Source organism: Leucoraja erinacea, chromosome 25 (genome assembly GCF_028641065.1).
Source record: "Leucoraja erinacea ecotype New England chromosome 25, Leri_hhj_1, whole genome shotgun sequence".
Taxonomy (NCBI): domain Eukaryota; kingdom Metazoa; phylum Chordata; class Chondrichthyes; order Rajiformes; family Rajidae; genus Leucoraja; species Leucoraja erinaceus.
In genome coordinates, this window is record NC_073401.1 from 31,337,377 (window position 1) to 31,355,214 (window position 17,838).

The 17,838-nt window shown below is 42.1% G+C and overlaps 1 protein-coding gene across 1 annotated transcript in view; it reads left to right on the forward strand.

Annotated features, from left to right (window-relative positions):
* The window catches only part of LOC129709250 (membrane-associated phosphatidylinositol transfer protein 2), a 127,200-nt gene that overhangs the window by 16,357 nt on the left and 93,005 nt on the right, over nucleotides 1-17,838 (forward strand). The window contains exon 2 of the mRNA XM_055655494.1: nucleotides 2,324-2,430. The gene's annotated coding sequence lies outside the window, so the exon portion shown is untranslated. The remainder of the gene's footprint in view (nucleotides 1-2,323; nucleotides 2,431-17,838) is intronic.

Genomic DNA, 17,838 nt, shown 5'->3' on the forward strand with positions numbered 1-17,838 from the left:
ATGTCTATAGATGTAAATCAGTTTTGCAAAGGCCCGTTTTTTCTGTAATTAATTAATGTAGAAGCATTAATCTTAAAATAGAATTCCAATTGTTTTTTCAATGACATAACGCGTACTGTAGCATATAATTTAACTTTGTTTCTTTTAGGAAGTGTTGGGAAAATGTAAAGATAATGAGGTGTAAGATTGAACGTGATATTGCAATAATGCTGTGGCTTGCAGCAGTGAGCACATGTTGAGGCACAGAGGCAAAACCGTGCACTGCCATGTGCACTGACTGTCCTTTCAGCTCAACTGCTGGCATGGAAACATTACTGACTTCCACTGATTAATAGAGTGTGGCGTGCCTTACATTAGACCAGATGTGAAAAGCTCATCATTGCTGGGCAGAAATCAGTATGGCATCTTTGTTTTTGCGAAAACGACCAATAGAATAATTGTTCTATGATCAGTAATAATGGAATATTACCAGCAGTTGGTTTCAAGACAGATGGTCTGATTGTGCCAAGCTGAAAGTAGATGGGGTTTTTGATAGATATGATGATGACACTGTTAGTCGAGTGGCGTTTCTGAATTGTGATTTAGATGTAGACTGAGACCTATATTCGCAATAGCCAGATAAAACGGTCACTGTTTTGAACATCCAAAAGGTGACCAGTGTAGAATACTCTTTCCTGCATGATTGAAGCACTGGATTTGCTAGATCCTTGTGATGCTTCTTTGCTGTGAATGAACCCCCACTGCACCTGCTTCCCCGACCCCCAGCATTCTTCCTACACGTGGTTGCCAGATCTCCCCTCGTTACGTTCCCAGCTATCATCCTGCATTTGGTGTCTTTGGTATGAATCAGCATCTGCAATTCCTTTTTACATCATAAAGAAGGCATACAGCGTATTTGCCTTCAGCAGAACATTGAGTATAAAAGTCAAAAAGTCTTGCTGCGGCTGCATAAATGATGGTGAGGCTATATCTGGAGTAGTGTGTGTGTTTCAAATTGCTGTATTACAGGAAGGATATGGTGGCTTTGGAGAGTGTGTAGAAGAGGTTCAAAAGGATTAGCTGTCAATGCCCTGTCCCACGGTACGAGTTCATTCCAAGAGTTCTCCCGAGTTTTCCCTGATTTGAACTCGGAGATTTATGGTACTGGCCACTCGTCGGTACTCGGGGCTCTTGTGGACATTTTTCAACATGTTAAAAAATCTTCACGAGTCTTCCTGTGCTTACCTGCCGTTAGCGAGTCTTCCTGAGTACCTGCTGTTAACGTTACGAGCCGCCAAGAGATGTCCCCGAGCTCCGACGTACCCGCTACGTTCATTCTCTATGCTTACCACGAGTTTGATTTTTTTTAAAACTCGGGAGAGCACTTGAATGAACTCGTACCGTGGGACAGGGCTTTAAGGAGAGTTTAGACAAACTTGGATTGTTTTCTCTGGAACATGGGAGCTTGTTGGGAGACCATATAAAAGTATATAAAATGATGTGGGGCATAGATAGGGTAGACAGTCAAAGTCTATTACCCAAGGTGAGAATGTCAAATACTATAGGTTTACTTACTTTACTTTATACTTTATTGTCAGAGGCGACAAATAACAATGAAATTCTTTGCTTGTATACCGTGCCAAAGTATACAAATGGTCACCTATAAGGGCATTTACAAAGTTACAAATTTCCCTCCCCCTCTCCGTGCCAGTTCCCCCTTGTTCTTACCCCCTCCCCCACGGCGGTGCCCCCATGCCAGGTCCACCATTGTTCTTCACGGCCATCCCCCTATGCCGGGACACTGTTGTCCATTGTTCTACCTCCCTGCCGGGTCTCAATTGTTCTACCAGGTGGTGGTACCAGGTATGATAGCAAGAGGTATTTAGACAGAATAGAGGAATGTAGACTGTCCTGTTGTAGATTTCACATTCTATGATTGATGGACAATATAGATTCTATAGCACAATTCTGACGTGTGAATGGCAACAGAGAGACTTAGTTTAAATTAATTGTCATTATTTGCTGTGGGTTTAGGTGTGTCAGTGCTATTGTGAAGTTTTCTCACTGCAAACTTGGTCTACATTGCCATGCAAAATATCTTCCAGCAACTGATGAGAACATACAAAGAGCAAGAGGAGGGAAGTTTAGCTTGAAGTCAAAGGCTATGTAATCTGAATGTATCTTGATGGCATCTGGAAGAGATGTTGATAGGGTCAATAACCATCCCAAGTGCAGAGGGAATAAAATCAGGGGGGGTGGGGGGGGAATTGGGATTGTATGTCTTGTCTAAAGGTCTGCACAGTAAGAGCAAAAGCGATCATTGTGTTTGTTTTTATGTCCTCAGCCACTGACTGTATACACAAGGGAGCTGTCGTGACGTTGACAAGTTAGTGATGCCGCTCTGACCTCTTCCTGTGTCTCGAAACAGAATGAAAGTTGTTTCCAACTAGGGTAAGTAGTTGTACTCTGAAGACCTACAGCTTTCATGTCAACTTCATTTCAAAAAATGTGCTAAAGGAAGCAGAAGGAGCTCATTGTTTAGGACTACAAAGATTAATGTCATCTTAATGTCAGTAATTCAGTAATGTCATCTAAATTTGGCGGTTCACTCATTATGTTCAGAAAGCTGTATCAATAAATTCAGTTGTCCGTAGAATAAGCAACAAAATACACACACGGGCTTGAACAAAGTACGGTGATAAAGCAGATTTAATAATTTGCTGTTATGGACAAAATTTATCTTGATTTTAGACATTTCGCACATCAGCCCCGTGTTAAATGATATTAGATATAATTAATGTTCACATTGTGTTGACCTAATATTGTTTTCTACACATTCTAATTACTATGTGTAACTGTATACTTCTCAGACTATAGAGCAAGAGTTGGAGAAATAAACATTTCTACCAGATATGCCTGATCATACGGTTGCAGAAATGATAAATAATGCATGCCTCTTCTTTTGAGAAAACAAAGCTGTGGGGTTATGTAATAGCTTTTAAAAACTTAAAAGCTTTTGATTGAGTGGAAGCAGAGGGAAGGTTTTTACTTGTGATCAAAATTGTAAGAAGCCATCAGTGTTATCTAATGTTCATCAATCCAATAGGGAATTCAGTAGAAGCGTCTTTACTTGATGAGAACCACAGAGAGCGATGCAGGCAATTTAAGGGAAGATTAGGCAAGCCCACGAAGACGAGAATAGAGAGGTTGCAAGGCTGGAAGGCTGTATAAATCAATGAATGCATCTGAAACACAGAGCAAAATAATCAGCATCTGTTAACCATTCCTCCTTTAGTGTTTGAAATTATTCAATGTGTTTTCCTGCTGGTGTTTTTGTTTTACTCCACATTTATGACAATCCACCTCCGTCACACCAAGCCACCTACTCTTAAGCTGCTCCCTTCCTTCTCCCCCCCACCCCCCATCAGTCTGAAGAAGGGTTTCGGCCCGAAACGTCGCCTATTTCCTTCGCTCCATAGATGCTGCTGCGCCCGCTGAGTTTCTCCAGCAATTTTGTGTACCTTTGATCTTCCAGCATCTGCAGTTCCTTCTTGAATACTCTTAAGCTGCATTGCCTTCACCAGAGCTGTCACAACTCCCTTTGTTGCTTTTGCTTGCTTCTTTCAGCCACACATTGTTAGTTTGCTCTGTGTTCCACCCCCACACCTGCTCACCCTGATATTTTATCTATTATCTATTATTATACGTCTGTTCTCTTACCTGGCTTTGTGGACTGATACCCCAAGAACTATACTACTCTGCACCAGCAAGACCAGGTTCTGGGAAGTACTGGGATTTAATACTCAACCCAGTTCTGGTAATTGCACAAATGCTGATCAAATGTAGATGAGGTTCACTTTGAGATGCTGATTAAGACAAACTGTGTTATGGAAATAAGTAACTCGTGGCCATCTTAAATTATATGCAGCAGTCAGGTGTTTTTGCTGTTCTTCTCGTATAACGTGTCTCGGGAGAAAACATTTTTAAAATTACTCCACTGATCATAGAGACTGAGAGTAGCAGTATTTCCAGAGTGAGAACATTTTAAATTCAATTATTTAGCTGTCCTTTTCAAAACTGCAAAGGAAATGCATTTAAACGTTTTATACTGATCTTATCTACATGCTGAACTTGTGGTCTGATTGTGTGTCTGCATTTGATCAACTAGTAACTGGTTCAATTGACAATGAGAGGATGATGTTTGTTGTTGCTGCTTAAATCAAGCTTGGCTTTATAGAACACTTTATAGACTTAATAGTGAATTAAGTTGTACAGTTGAGAGAGACCCTGTGAGATTTACAAACTGTTGTAAAGAGATGATTTAAAAACATATTTTGGAGTTTCTAGAGAAAGAAGTTGCATCATTTTTTCCAAAAAAATGTTTTTAAAGCACCCTTTCAACAGAATTATGTGGGGAATGTTCTACATCAGCTAATATGTTCAAGCAATTCTTAAACGATTACGGATGCTATTTGTGGATTGTATATGATTACGCAAAATGTATGTGTTTTGAAAGGTTGGGCATAATGGCGCTTGGAGCGGGGTCATGTATATTCTGTATGGAAGTGACAGACCAGTACTCATTGTAGCTGTCATTATTCATATCTTCAAAGTATCTTCTTGTAGTAAATAATGCACTTAGCATTTCTTTAAAGTCCAGAAAATATAGACCTGGTGTACTTTGTCTTTCCTCTTACAACAAACCTGATAACCTTAGAACCGGTTGAGTGAATCTTCGATAAAATTCCTCAATGTCGAGAATATCCTTTCATAGAAGGGATTTGCAGGACAAGTGCGGTCTCATTTAGGTCATAAGTGATAGGAACAGAATTAGGCCATTTGGCCCATCAGGTCTACTCCACTATTCAATCATGGCTGATCTATCTCTCCTGCGTAACCCCATTCTCCTGCCTTCTCCCCATAACTTTTGACACCCCACTCGTCTCGGCACCTCTCAGCTTGCAAATTGCAGTAAGGTATCTTTCCTCCGGTACCCACATTTTATTGCAGTGAAGACCAACACATAATTTGCCTTCTTTGTCACATGAGCATGAAGATTACTGAGTCCTTCACCATTTTTGTTTTAAGTCTGTTTTTCTGTTTTGAACAGCAAAGTGGATGTTCATATTTTTCCACATGATGTGGAAGCATAGCATCTCTCATGTTCTGGTCCACTCTCAGCTTGGGCTTGCTCTCTTAAAGCTTCTTTACATCCTCCTGCCCGTGCATGATCCCATTTGGCTTTGTATCATCAGCAGACTTGGAAATGTAACCTTTCCTCCCCTCAGCCATAGTGAGGAGCTGATCCCAACAATATCCCTCTGGTCACAGTTGAATAAAGATGGTGAGCTTCAGAGCTCAGTGGCAATAGGCTGTGGTCATAACTGATGGCCAAGTCTGGACATTTAATATTTATGTTTGAGAAAGATGCCGAAAGTCCTGGATTGACAGTATGATAAAGGAAGATTTTAACTTACCAGGGATGGAAGAATCTCACTGTCTCGGGGACAGAATCCCTTGTTCCTTTGTTTAGTTAGAAGAGCAAATTAAGTTTATTCTAGATATATGATCATTTGTCAAGAATTGGTCACTAGATGCAACGTCAGAGGGAAAGTAATAGAGATTAATTGACGATGCACTAGAATGGTTGAGGAGACATGCAGATGTGGTCATTGCAGGTTGATTGGAGGGGGGTGGGGGTGAAAGAAGAATTTGAAATATGGTCAGGAGAATACCTTTGATTGGAATGTTTCTGCTGAAAAAGAAAGGCAAGAATATTAAATAAAGGGGTGGGTGGACCAAGTGAACGTTGTGTCAAAAAAGGTCACAAAGCACTGGAGTAAATCAGCAGGTCAGGCAGCATCTGTGGAGAACATGGATAGATGACGTTTCATAGAGTGCTGGAGTAACTCAGTGGGTCAGGCAGCATCTGTGGAGAACATGGATAGGTGGCGTTTTTATAGATATGTGAAGAGAAAAAGATTAGTTAAAACAAATGTAGGTCCCTTGCAGTCAGAAACAGGTGAATTGATCATGGGGAACAATGACATGGCAGACCAATTGAATAACTACTCTGGTTCACTAAGGAAGACATAAATAATCTGCCGTAAATAGCAGGGGACCGGGAGTCAAATGAGATGGAGGAACTGAGTGAAATCCAGGTTAGCCAGGAAGTGGTGTTAGGTAAATTGAATGGATTAAAGGCCTATAAATCCCCAGGGCCAGATAGGCTGCATCCCAGAGTACTTAAGGAAGTAGCCGCAGAAATAGTGGATGCATTACTGATAATTTTTCAAAACTCTTTAGATTGTGGAGTAGTTCCTGAGGATTGGAGGGTAGATAATGTAACACCAGTTTTTAAAAAGGGAGGGAGAGAGAAAACGGGGAATTACAGACCAGTTAGTCTAACATCGGTAGTGGGGAAACTGCTAGAGTCAGTTATTAAAGATGGGATAGCAGCACATTTGGAAAGTGGTGAAATCATTGGACAAAGTCAGCATGGATTTATGAAAGGTAAATTATGTCTGACGAATCTTATAGAATTTTTTCGAGGATGTAACTAGTAGAGTGGATAAGGGAGAACCAGTGGATGTGTTATATCTGGACTTTCAGAAGGCTTTCGCCAAGGTCCCACATAAGAGATTAGTAGACAAACTTAAAGCACACGGTATTGGGGGTTCAGTATTGATGTGGATAGAGAACTGGCTGGCAGACAGGAAGCAAAGAGTAGGAATAAATGGGTCCTTTTCACAATGGCAGGCAGTGACTAGTGGGGTACCGCAAGGCTCAGTGCTGGGACCCCAGCTATTTACAATATATACTAATGATTTGGACGAGGGAATTGAATGCGACATCTCCAAGTTTGCGGATAACACGAAGCTGGGGGGCAGTGTTAGCTGTGAGGAGGATGCTAGGAGGCTGCAAGGTGACTTGGATAGACTGGGTGAGTGGGCAAATGCATGGCAGATGCAGTTTAATGTGGATAAATGTGAGGTTATCCACTTTGGTGGCAAAAACAGGAAAGTACTATTACAGGACTATTATCTGAATGGTGGCCGATTAGGAAAAGGGGAGATGCAACGAGACTTGGGTGTCATGGTACATCAGTCATTGAAAGTAGGCATGCAGATGCAGCAGGCAGTGAAGAAAGCGAATGGTATGTTAGCATTCATAGCAAAAGGATTTGAGTATAGGAGCAGGGAGGTTCTACTGCAGTTGTACAGGGTCTTGGTGAGACCACACCTGTAGTATTGCGTACAGTTTTGGCCTCCTAATCTGAGGAAAGACATTCTTTCCATAGAGGAAGTACAGAGAAGGTTCACCAGACTGATTCCTGGGATGTCAGGACTTTCATATGAAGAAAGACTGGATAGACTCGGCTTGTACTCGCTAGAATTTAGAAGATTCAGAGGGGATCTTATAGAAACGTACAGAATTCTTAAGGGGTTGGACAGGCTAGATGCAGGAAGATTGTTCCCGATGTTGGGGAAGTCCAGAACAAGGGTTCACACTTAAAGGATAAGGGGGAAATCTTTTAGGACCGAGATGAGAAAAACATTTTTTTTCCCACCCAGAGCGTGGTAAATCTCTGGAATTCTCTGCCACAGAAGGTAGTTGAGGCCAGTTCATTGTCTATATTTAAGACGGTTAGATGTGGCCCTTGTGGCTAAAGGGATCAGGGGGTATGGAGAGAAGGCAGGTACAGGATACTGAGTTGGATGATCAGCCATGATCATATTGAATGGCAGTGCAGGCTCGAAGGGCTGAATGGCCTACTCCTGCACCTATTTTCTATGTTTCACAGAGTGCTGGAATAACTCAGCGGGTCACGCAACGTCGCTGGAGAACATGGATAGGTAACTTTTTGGGTGGTGTCAGGAGGAGAACAATCACTGGAGAGTGATCATCGTGGACTAAGGTTTAGATTGGTAAAGGATAATGGCACTGAGCAGTCTAAATAACATCCTAATTGGAGATTTGCCAACTTTGGTGGAATTTGTGGGAATCCGGTCAGGTAAAGTGGAACTAAAGATTGGCAGCTCGTCTTGGATAACCCTCCAACCATGCTGTTGAGGTAGCACTTATCCTCCCTTCCATCCTACCACAACTAATGCTCATTGTGTATCGAAGCATCAGTGTTGATCCAGCAAACATTGAATGTCTCCACCAACAATGCTAAATTAAATGAATATGTCTTTGAACAGATTTCTCCATTATTACCAAGTTGACTTATTTAAGATAATTCTCACTGCTGAGGTAAAACTGTTTTAACTGGCTAGTTGGGTTTATTCCCAAAATGAAAACTGTATGTGAGGTTTATATGTTCCTCATTTGAATTTGTGGACTTCCTCCAAGAGGGGTGGTTTCCTCTCATTCCAAAGGTGTTGGTTAATTGGTTATTATGAATTGTCTTGTGTTGGGGCAGGCGATTCATGGAGATGGGAGAGAGACGAGGTCTACAACAAAGTAATCCGATGGGAATACCCTGGAGGGGAGATAGACTCAATGGAGCGAATAGTTAGGAAATGGGTCAAATGCAGGCAAATGGGCCCGGTGTAGGTAGGCATCTTGATTAGCGTAGACAAGTTTCTGCAGATATTGAAATAGCTGTCATTCTGCTCTTTAGATCAATAGCTTGTGTGTGGTATTTCACTAAATGAAGGAAAATATAAGTGCAATTTCTGTGCATTAGTCAGTAGACGCATGTGGCTAATTGAATTTATTAGATTGAGACAAATGAGTAGCCGCCACTCCTGGGTCATTTGATCTGAGTGCTAATATATTTGCAAAGAATGTGAACTTTAACCTTGAAAAAGGGCTGGGATGGAGAGCAGGGTGTGCGCTTCCGAATAGATGCAATCAAAATCTTGTCTTGTGGTGAATGAAGCATTTTCCATGAAACATTTCTACTAAAGCTAAACTGGTTGCTCTTGACTTTGCAGTTCCATTAGGAAACCTTGTGTTGTTAGTGAACTTAGAGCTCTGCCACAGTTATCACAAGTTATTAACAATCAACTGTGCTTTGATTGTAGCAAGGAATCAGTGTTTGTTGAAACAAGGAACTGTAGATGCTAAGGTACACAAAAAACCCTTGGTTTCGGCCCAAAATGTTGCCCATTTCCTTCGCTCCATAGATGCTGCTGCACCCGCTGAGTTTCTCCAGCTTTTTTGTGTACCTTCGACTCTCCAGCATCTGCAGTTCCTTCTTAAAAACTGTAGATGCTAGTTTATTAAAAAAGAGATACAAAGTTCAGGAGTAACTCAGTGGGTCAGGCAGCATCTCAGGAGAACATGAAGAAGCATCCTGACCCAAAACATCTCCTCTCCATGTTCTCCAGAATTGCTGCCTGACCCGCTGAGTTACTCCTGCACTTTGCATCTTTGATCAGTGTTTATTGTTTCTGTGAACAATGTTAAACTGTGAAATATTTCTCATAGCTATCAGGGTTAAGAAATTAAACCATGGACTAATCAGGCAGATTCGACAGGAGCTTGGGAGAGTTTGAGATCCTCTTGTGAAGTAAAGCAGGATAGGTGACTGAAGTGTTAGGGGAACAGCACTTTGAGACCAGTGACCACAATTCTTTTATGTTTAAAAAATGTTAGGGAAAAGGATAGGGTTGCCTTAGGTCCTAAATTGTGGTAAGGTAAATGTTGATGGTATTGGACATGAGTTTTCAAATGTTCATAGGGGGAGGCTAATTGCTAAAGGGACGTCGGTGAATGGGAGGTGTTTAGTCAGGAGATAGCACGAGGCTCTGGTCAAGTAAAAGAGAAGGTATGTGATAAGCATAGGCAGCGAGGACTAAGTGGACCAATCCTACATCTTTCCATAACTATTTTAAAACAAATCGAATTCTGTCCACTGGTCTGAAAGTACTCCCCCATTGACAATTGATGGAGGTTTTGCAGCTGCCGTGTTCTTGGGCATTCAGAGGTCATCTTACGCAGTGTATGTAACAACATTAGCAAAATCTATGGAGCTAAAGCTGACTGGCCAAGGGACAGAAAGCCAAGAAGTAATCGTTAAAATAAAACAGAAGATAGATTATCTGGTAACTCCAGCCTGCTCCATCTTTCAATAAAATCAACCTGACCTGACCTTGGTCTCAGCTCCACCCCACTATCCTGTGGTACTCCCACAGCCCACTGTCTCCGCCTCTTCCTTTCTTCTTAAACCCCCCCCCGCCCAGCCCCACCCCCACATCAGTTTGAAGAAGGGTCTCGACTCGAAACGTCACCTATTCCTTCGCTCCATAGATGCTGCCTCACCTGTTGAGTTTCTCCAGCATTTTTGTCTACCTTCTACCTTTTCCCAGCATCTGGAGTTCTTTCTTAAACATGGGATTTGTCAAATGTCATTTGTGATAAAGAAAAAGCAAAGCGGCTGTATAAACTGTGTATCAATTGTTAACTATTCTACCAATGAATTCATCTAGAATTCTGTCAACTCAATAGCTTCCTTCCTTTCTTGTTCTGCTGTTCATTAATCTGCAAATATGAGATATTCAAAAAGTTTTAAGAATTTATTATTTTCATTTAATCCTTAATGTGTTTGCTACTGGAATAAGAAAATATTACTTATCTTTACATTTTCTTATCTTTATTCATAATTGATGTGTAAAAAGATATTTAATCTGAGGAACGGGGGTGCCAGGTAGTGGAAGAGTGGGGAGTAACAGCGAGAGAGAGGGGGCAGATGCGAGTAGGAGACAGGAGGAGAGACTGATCCGGCGGAGAGACATTCTCGGCAGCTGAGCTGCTGCGTGTGTACAGATCTGCGTTTCATCTGTAGTCAGGATCGAACCTGGGTCCCTGTCGCTGTAAGCGCTGTTGAATTGCTACTGGACCGTCCCAGTCCCCTTCTGAGTGTCCCATCCCTGTCCCGGGGCGGCCAAAGATGTCCGGGGTAACTCTGGGATGACGGGACACCAGCCCAGAGCAATGCCGGACCCAGGCTTACAGCCAGCGCAGAGAAGAAGCACTAACTCCAGCTCAACTCTGCTCCAACTCCCGACGGGCCGGGGACCGTCAGCTGCATCTCTCACCTTATCCAGTGGCTGTCGGTTAACCCTCTCAGTGTCGGCGAAAGCCGAGCACCAGTCATCAACAGGGATACACACAAAATGCTGCAGTAACTCAGTGGGATAGGCAACATCTTTGGAGAAAAGGAATAGCTGATGTTTCGGGTCGAGACCCTTCTCCGGAGATGTTGCCTGTCCCGCTGAGTTACTGCAGCATTTTGTGTGTATCCCTGTTGATGACAAGACTCATCAATATTTGTATTGACAAAAAAAACATTCTGCTTTTGATGGCTTGGGCTTCCTCTGGGTACAGCATTTTAACCACATGGCTCAAAGATATGTGGATTGGTTGGTTAATTGATTAGTGTGAATTGTATGTATAATGAACCTAATGGTAAAATCTGGAGGGAGTTGATGGGAACATGGAGAAAATAAAATGCTATCATGGAATCGTAGAGAGGCGTTTAGTCCACCATGCCCATGCTGACCATTGCACTTATCTATACTAATCTGATTTACCTGCCTTTGGCCCAAAGCCTTCCCATGCCTTAGCGACCCAAGTGCTTGTTTAAATACTGCTTCAATATTGTGAGCGTACTGGCGTCCATCACTTCCTCAGGCTTTGTAAACCAGGTTCCAATTCATCTCTGTGTGGAAAACTCCTCTTCAAATAGAACTGTTCTACCTCTAACCTAAAACCCTTCTTTCTTCTCTTGTTTTAGATACCCTTATTGTGGAGAAAAATGCATCTTACTATCTACCTTATCTATCCTAACTTATCATTTTGTATATCTCTGAGTAGGAAGGAACAGCAGATGCTGATTTAAAGCTGGACACAAAAAGCTGGAGTAACTCAGCCGGACAGGCAGCATCTCTGAAGAGAAGGAATGGGTGGCGATCGTTTTGCTGAACACCTTCGCTCAGTCCACCTGAATCTACCTGATCTCCCGATTGCTAAACACTTTAATTCTCCTTCCCATTCCCACACAGACCTTTCTGTCCTAAGTCTCCTCCATTGTTAGAGTACACTGCCACACTGCCCATTACTTTTTTGCATATCTTTCATTCATTGTTCTTTACCTCGCTACATCATCGTCTATATCTCTCGTTTCCCTTATCCCTAACTACTCTGAAGAAGGGTCTTGACCCGAAACTTCACCCATTCCTTCTCTCCAGAGATGCTGCCTGTCCTGTTGAGTTACTCCAGCTTTTTACGTGTATCCATTAATGTTTAAAATTGAGTAACAAAGTGCATCCAAGTTTAACATAAATGTTTTCTAAGAATGAATGTTATTTACCTGTTATAATCCGTCTACACTTCACGATGCCTTGGCAAGGCTGCCAGCATAATCAAAGACCTGTCTCACACTGGTCATTCCCTCTTCTCCCCTCTCCCATCAGGCAAGGGGTAAAGAAGTTTGAAAACGCACACCTCCAGATTCGGGAACTGTTTCGTACCAGCTGTAATCAGGCAACTGAACCATCCTCTCATCAGCTTGGATTGGATGACTATGACCAATGATGTGCCACAGGGATTGGTGTTACCAATTGCCATTGAATCTTAAGTCCATTAATGATTTGGATATGAATGTTGGTGGTATGATGAATAAGTTTGCAGATTCTTGGTTCCTGGTTCTTGGGTGGGTCCTCCAAAATATTCCAACTGGAATTTAAACTGGAGGTGGTAAAGGGAGGGATTAAGCCTGAAAGGGTATAAAGAACACACACTATAGAATTTAACATAAAGCATCCCCACACAGCAGAATCAAAGTTTCCCACTGTGTGGGAAGGCACCAAAGTCAGTCTCTTCCTCCATTATTCCTCGTTGTCAGGGCCTCCCCTGACAAACCTTGGTGGTGTTGTGAATGATGAGGACATAACAGTCAAAAGGTCCTATAGCTTTATAAAACTTTGGTTCAGCTGCACTTAGTGTTGCATGCAGTACTGGTCGGCCCATTGCAGCAAGAATAAACCAAGTGATGTTGGTGTAATTTGTGGAAAGTCGGTCATATTTAATGTTTTGGATGGTAGAAAATCGTTTGACCCTGTGGCAGTGTACAAGCCTGTGGGTCTAGCTTAATTAGTTGTCTGCTTTTCTACGGGTGGGGCCTGTACGTGGAGCAGGTCTGCCCAATGCAGCCCCCTTCTGGAGCATGCTGTGCAGACTGCTGCCGCTGCAGTTAAGTGCAGATAGGGATGGTCAATTGTGGACTATTTGCTGGTTATATCCGTAAGCCGAAGGCGGGATATGGCCCTCCAAGGGCAGTGTTTGAGCATTGTCAGAGCAAATCATCTCCAGAAATAAATCGGCAGTATTCTCTCCATTATTCTATCTTTCACTTTAAATAAAGGACTCAATGTCTGCCTATGTGAGACGCTTTTAACTGTAGGGCATCAGTATATATATATATAGGGGAGGAGCTCCTTCATTTGAAGCAGCTGCATGCCTTGTTGATTGGCTTTGGAAACAAATCATGCATGCAGTCACAGCCGATGAGCTGAGGGAAGGTTCTAGTTGCAGTGAGATGTGTGGTGGTGCTGATTAGTCGTTGTTCCTTTGCATATTATAGCGCTCTCGCTTTCTGAACAGCTTCTTTCTCCATGGGAACTCGTCTCACGGTTCCGAGAGAGACATTCATTTATTTCTGAATGTGGCGTTTGTATCGAAGTGATACGTTTGCCTGTTTGTATAGCTCTGGTGAGCTGTAAGTAATGGAAGAGTAATGGTGTGCTTAGAGCCGGCAGGAGATGGATAATGGGAAACATCCCCCATTCCCTAAGAAACCTTTGACGATGCTTGAGTAACCAAGGCTTCAAATATGTTAAAAAGGTAATTTGTTTATCCTACCACAGCAGAATATATTCTGGCTGCAATTAAACGTGTTGATTTTTCTGTGGGTCTCTCACAATATATCATGATAGCAAGTCAAACATCTAAATAACTTGCTCTCCACACAATGGATTAGATATATAATATGAATTGTGCTTATTGAAAATGCAATAGTGACTAATAAGATTAATTGGAAAGCATTTGAATCATTCCAATATGAGGACATATTAAAATTTGAGTAAATAATGGAGGACAGGTGCAACTTGGCTGAGCTGAAATTATCTGGAGATTCATGAAGTAAATAATGAAATTTAACGTTAAAAAAAATATTTTAGTTCAAACCAGATAAGGTTAATGGATCTTTACTTATGATTTTTCATTTAGAACCAGCCAATTAAATTATTAGCATCCCTCGGAGAGCGGAACTCCATCCAGGAAAACGCTCAGATTCCCTGGAAAATTTCAATTGAGACATTTTTTGCTCTCTTAGTTTTGGTATCTTTAAGTCTATCAGAGATTGACTGAAAGCTATGTGGTGGTATTCAAATGTATCATTGGTTCACTGGAAGGTTTGTGTTGTCGATGCCTTTTTTCAGCTGTGCTGGGAGAGATTTCTTGTTCTATAAGAGAGTTTGTAGCTTATTTCTATTTCAGTTTTAGTTATTGTGTCTATGTAATCTTGAAGTGAATTTAAATACCCCAGGTTACATGTTTGTCTGTTAATAAACTTTATCTTTCAGCAATAATCTGCACCCAATTGCAATTTGTGTACAGGAAGTGAGACAGATAAGATTTGCTTTTTGCCAGATATTTTACCAACTATCAAATGGATTTGCTTTTAAGGAGTGTTAGTAAAATAAAGCAATACATTAAATTTAGCCTTTTTTAAAACTATATATCCATCATTTGTAACTGTTGTACGTGGCTTTATTTAGTTCAGAAAATTAAAATCAGAATTGAATGTTGCCTGTTACCTGAACTTAAAGGAATTAAAGGGCCATCTATATGTGAAGAATGGACTGCAGCTCAATTCTTTCTTTAGTTCCGTCAAGATTATGGTATGTGGGTTAAAATGGGAGTTCTGATAATGACCACATGATGGCCCCTTGTTGAATTGTCACAGCATATTTAATGTCTGAACCAACCGCTTGCAGGATTTGAAGAAAGCTGAACAACTCAGCAGTTGCCAGCAATCTGGAGTGGAGTAGTGCACAAAGTTTCATTGCAGCCTTTGCACGGGATACTTTTTGTGAACGTGACTGTAATACTCAATGCTGGAATTTCTTACAATGCGTCAAGTGATCATGTCCTACGTGAGATTCTGAACTGTTCCCGAAATATCTCAGGAGGGAAGTTGGGTAATATCTCTCACCCAATGACAGGATCATTTCCCTGTTCAAAGCCATAGCAATATAGCTAAAGGCATTCCTCTCACCTTGCCTGGGCATAGTGCACACTGGGTAGAGCCAGAGCTGTGGCAGCCTGTTGGCCCACACAGCAAGCAGAGGCTGAAGTCAACCCACACACTGATGTCAGACTCTACAGAGATTTGACCTTCTCTTGACTTGGTATGAGTTACACGAGATGTCCTGTCATCTGATCGCATTGATTAGAATTATATTTTTTAATTGTATTTCTTCGAGATTTCCCCCAGAATAGAATGTATGATGCAAATTGGATACAGTGAACCACTGAGGAAATGGCGGCCATGGTTCAGCTTGTTAAGTGTTCGGTATTTTGTATCTGATATTGCAATCAGTACATTAGTCCAATGTCATCCTGGTAGAATTACAATGTTTGCTTTGGGAGGGTATTACTTTTGTGCACTGGGATAATAGATAGCCCAATTTATTTATGTTTTAAATGGCAAATTGAAAATATATGTATGCCACAATAAAACGGTGATGGGGTTTGAAGCACATTGAACGGCTTGTTCACTTTCTTAAAAGTGCAATTAAAACAGAAAATGCTGGCAGCACTCAGCAGGTTAGACAGCATCTATGGAGGGAGACATACAAAAAGCTGGAGTAACTCGGCGGGTCAAGCAGGGATCAATCTCGTGGACCTACGCTGCACTGCCTCAATCACAAGGATGTCCTTCCTCAAATTAGGAGACCAAAACGGTACACAATACTCCAGATGTGGTCTCACCAGAGCCCTATACAACTGCAGAAGAACCTCTTTACTCCTATACTGAAATCCTCTTGTTATGAAGGCCAACATTCCATTAGCTTTCTTCACTGCCTGCTGTACCTGTAAGCCAACTTTCAGTGACCGGTGTACAAGGATGCCCAGGTCTCGCTGCACCTCCCCCTTACCTAACCTAACCCCATTGAGATAATAATCTGCCCCCTTGTTTTTGCCGCCAAAGTGGATAACCTCACATTTATCTATATTATACTGCATCTGCCACACATCTGCCCACTCACTCAACCTGTCCAGGTCACCCTGCAACCTCCTAACATCCTCTTCACAGCTCACTCTGCCACCCAGCTTTGTGTCATCCGCAAACTTGCTAGTGTTGCTCCTAATTCCCTCTTCCAAATCATTAATATATATGGTAAACAGTTGCAGCCCCAACACCGAGCCTTGCGGCACTCCACTCGTCACTGCCTGCCATTCTGAAAAGGACCGGTTCACTCCTACTCTTTGCTTTCGGTCTGCCAACCAATTTTCTATCCATGTCAACACCCTACCCCCCAATACCATGTGCTCTAATTTTAGTCACCAGTCTCCCGTGCGGGACCTTATCAAAGGCTTTCTGAAAGTCAAGATACACTACATTCACTGGCACCCCTTCATCCATTTTACTTGTCACATCCTCAAAAAATTCCAGAAGATTAGTCAAGCATGATTTCCCTTTCATAAATCCATGTTGACTTGGACTAATCCTTTTACTGCTATCCAAATGCCCCATTATTACCTCTTTAATAATTGACTCCAGCATCTTTCCCACCACCGAAGTCAGGCTCACTGGTCTGTAATTCCCCGTTTTCTTTCTCGCTCCTTTCTTGAAAAGTGGGATAACATTAGCTATCCTCCAATCCACAGGAACTGATCCTGAATCTATTGAACATTGGAAAATGATCACCAATGCGTCCACTATTTCTAGAGCCACCTCCCTGAGGACCCTGGGATGCAGATCATCAGGCCCAGGGGATTTATCATCCTTCAGTCCCATTAGCCTACCCAATACTATTTCTCGCCTAATGAACATTTCTTTCAGTTCCTCTACCCCCTTAGATCCTCTGTCCTCCAGTACATCTGGGAGATTGTTTGTGTCTTCCTTAGTGAAGACAGATCCAAAGTACCTATTCAACTCTTCTGCCATTTCCTTGTTGCCCATAATAATTTCACCCGTGTCTGCCTTCAAGGGACCCACATTTGACTTTGCTACTCTTTTTTCCTTAATATATCAAAAAAACTTTTACTGTCCTTCTTTATATTCCTGGCCAGCTTCCCTTTGTACCTCATCTTTTCAGCCCCTATTGCACGTTTTGTTTCCTTCTGTTGTCCTATGAAAGTTTCCCAATCCTCTGGCTTCCGGCTACTCTTTGCTGTGTTATACATCTTTTCTTTTAGTTTTATTCTATCCCTAACTTCTCTTCTCAGCCACGGTTGCCTCCTACTCTCCTTAGAATCTTTCTTCCTTTTTGGAATGAAATGATCCTGCGTCTTCCGGATTATGCCGATAAATTCCTGCCATTGCTGTTCCACCGTCATTCCTGCTAGGATCCCTTTCCAGTCTACCTTGGCCAGCTCCCCTCTCATGCCTTCATAGTCCCCTTTGTTCAACTGCATCACTGCCACTTCCGATTTAACGTTCTCCTTCTCAAATTGCAGATTAAAACTAATCATATTATGTAGGGGTTGGCCTTGCCACCGATGCTGTTGGTGACGTCCACCGCTGTACCATGCTGCTGCAGGCCGCGTTCCATCTGCACGCGCGACTGACTTCTATGGCATCTGCAGTGGCATTTAATCTGCAAGATTCTCCCCCACTGT